Raw genomic sequence first — 3,683 nt, 5'->3', positions numbered from 1 at the left:
CTGACCTACCCAGGCCTAAATTTGAGATGATGTAAGCCCTGAACTTACCCGCTATCATTTCCTCTGACTCACAGATGAAGTCAGCAGAAATGACACCAAATCATTACCCCATGCCATGTCATTTTTTAGAGGGAGGGCAATGAGGATGCACGGGATAGAAGTGAGAAATGATTTGACAAAAATTGTAAGGGTTATCATCCAACAGCATGTTTCTATTTTCGTTTTTGTTTTTGTTTTTGGGGGGTGGCCTGGTACTAGGGATTGAACCAGGGCACTTAACCACTGAGCCACATCCCCAGCCTGTTTATTTTGTTGTTGTTGTTGTTTGTTTATGTTTTGAGATAGGGTCTAGTTAAGTTGCTTAGGGCCTCCCTAAATTGCTGAGGCTGGCTTTGAACTTGCAATCCTCCTGCCTCAGTCTCCTGAGCTGCTGGAATTACTCCAGGCCTGTGCCACCAGGCCTGGCTAACGGCATATTTTAATCATAGAGAAAATAATGGCACCCTAAAAACAAGTACAACCCAATTCTAAATTTTTCAATTCAAAACTCTCATTTAATAAGAAAAAAATAAGTTAAAGGAGGACAATATTGATTTATTACAGTGTTCCCTGGTAGAAGTGGATGGGATCCTTTGGGTGGACAGTTCATAACTGAATGTGACCCTAACATGAATGCTGGCTTCCCTCTGGGACAATGCAGAGGCCCCCAGACTGGAGCCAGTATCAGCCATGCTTAGTCTGCTTTTTCCATTTAGCAGAGTATTAATATCTTTTTAATATTGATTCACTCTGGTACCCAAAACACAAGCCAAGAGACAGTTTGAATGTCCTGTGGGAAGTTTACAGCTCTGTCTGCAGCCTCAGCTAGACTAGTTTTAAGTTAGATCTACCTAAGACCTTTACATTTCCTTTTTCACCTATACAAGTATATTTATATATTCAATTGAGAATAAAGTGACACATCAAAATGGAATCGAGGAAACCAATTTTCTGAGTCTGTCTCTCAGTAGTTAAAGAATCATTAATTCCTCGTTTTCTAACTTGTAAATTAGTAAAATGAGAACGATTCCTCTTAATACAATTATTGTGAGTAAATGTTTCATTCATGCATTTATTTATTAAATAACTCCTAAACATTCTAGGCATGAAGAACAGGAATTATCTTCATTTATTGTGCCTACACCTAAGAAATTTATATTAGTTATAATCTCCATAATAAAACACTCTCCAGCCAGGTGCAGTGGCACACACCTGTAATCCCAGAGCCTGACACAGGAGGATCACGAGTTCAAAGCCAGCCTCAGCAAAATCGAGGTGCTAAGCAACTCAGTGAGACCCTATTTCTAATAAAAATACAAAATTGGGCTGGGGATGTAACTCAGTGGTTAAGTAACCCTGAATTCAATCCCTGGTACAAAAAAAAAAAAAAAAAACCACTCTCCATCACTCTATCCCATCATCTTGCTTTATATTGTTTATAATTTTCCAAACTAATATCATCTAACTTATTTCTAAGGAAACTAGACTACAAAACATTATTCATCAAGCATAGTATGCACACACATGTGTACACCTTGGCCTCTCATGTTTATGTGTTTGAGAGTGGATAACCTTTGTATTATATTATTATGTGTGTTCCATTTATCACTTTAAGAAGTGTAGAAGGGATGTGTGGCCATGGAAAGTTTTATAAAAATTGCTTTTGATTCATATTTCAAACCATACTCAGTTACTTGCCTAGAGTTACCTCAGAGAAGAAATAAGAGATAGATAGGCCACTTTGGTTAAAAGTGACAATTTCTGGGCCTAACTGAGACTATACTAAGAATTGAAGTAGCTAAGAAACATGAATGTGTATGTACAATTATGCATATGGTTTGAGTCATAAAGGGGAAAAGTGAGTAGTTTTGTCTGGAAGTAAATATGCCAGAATGTGAAAGATTGGTAAAAGACAAAATTTGAATGGGCAAGCAGTAGAAATTGAGGAAAAGAAAACCATTGTTTTCTTTGGTTTATAATACTTTCAAGTAATGAGTCTGGAAAGAAATAAAGAAATGCATTAAAACTGCCTAAATTGGCTCTGCTTTAATAGGCTTACTCATAAAAAAAATTCAAGGACTATGAATCCTTTACTTTCAATTGTTATTCAATTGTAATGCATAAACAGAATTTGGTTTTCTTTTTCTCTATGGAAAATAGCAAACTAATCTTGGAACATTCACTTTGTTCTTATCAAAAGATAGTAAAAGTTATTTTTAACTTCTGTGTAATCTGCCCAAAGAGCAGATATTGTATACCCAAACCAGAATAACCTTCTGTGCTTTGTGCTGACTTCATCATACCATTGATTATTTAAAAACAAAACAACAGAAAAGTTCCCTCATTGTGAAATAGCTAAAGTTCCTTCTCATTTCACCTCCAGTTATATTTATCTAGTAATAGTATATTGTCATTCTGGTTAATAACTAGAAAAGCTACAACCATTCATTGTTTCCCAGCCTATACATTTTTGTTTTAGGTCAGTGATGGTTTTTTATTATTATTATTTTTAAGGCTGCCTTCCCAGATTCAGTTTCAGAATTTAGAAAGGTGTAATTGTTAATGTGTTTTTACATGCCAAACCATCTTTGATGCTTCCCAGTTAGCTCAAATAATAAAGGCTTAATATTTTAGTATCTACCTATGACATATATGTGTCATTCACAAGCAGGAGGGATACTAGTATTAACTGGCTATGGTTTATATGGTCCATATTTCCTGACTGGCTAATAATCTAAGAATTGCATTACATATTAAGCCCACATAAGCAGACATGCTGTCCAATCAAAAAAATAATGTTTATCTTCCTGTTGTGACTTGTATGTGAGGTGTCCCCCCAAAAGCTCATGTGTGAGACAATGCAAGAAGTTTTGGAGGGGAAATTATTGGGTTATAGCTTTAACCTAATCAGTGAATTAATCCCTAATGGGATTAACTGGCTGGTACGTGGAGGATGGGTGGGATGTGGCTGGAGGAAGTGGTTCACTGGGGACATAGCTGTAGAGTATATATTTTGTACCTGGAGAGTGGAGTGTCTCTCTCTCTCTTTCTCTCCTTTCTGATCAACATGGGAGCTGCTTGCCTCCACCATACTCTTTTGGCTCACTTTGAGCACTGAGGAATGAAACTGCCCTTTGTGGACTAAGACCTCTAAAACCATGAGCCCTCAACCAAATTTTTTTCCTTTTTTTTTTTTTTTAAAGAGAGAGAGAGAATTTTAATATTTATTTTTTAGTTTTTTTGGCGGACACAACATCTTTGTTTGTATGTGGTGCTGAGGATCGAACCCGGGCAGCACGCATGCCAGGCGAGTGCGCTACCGCTTGAGCCACATCCCCAGCCCCCAAATTTTTCCTTCTCTAAAATTGTTCTGGCCAGCTCTTTTAGTCACAGCAGCAAAAAAGCTAACACATTTCCCTATGTTACTTTTTTAAATACGTATGTCATTTTCCCCATGTCCACAGTATATTCTTGCTCTTGAGGAAATACTGACTAATAAAGGGTTTTATTCACCCTATTCTGATATAATTGTCTACAGTAATAAACTAATAGAGACTTTATTTTAATCAACAACAGATGGCTTCTGCTTTCTTTTCATGTTTGCCTTGAAGACCTGTGCTAGAGTCTTCAACAAAGACAGACCC

Source organism: Marmota marmota, unplaced genomic scaffold (assembly GCF_001458135.2).
Source record: "Marmota marmota marmota unplaced genomic scaffold, marMar, whole genome shotgun sequence".
Taxonomy (NCBI): domain Eukaryota; kingdom Metazoa; phylum Chordata; class Mammalia; order Rodentia; family Sciuridae; genus Marmota; species Marmota marmota.
Note: the sequence above shows the minus strand (reverse complement) of the source record.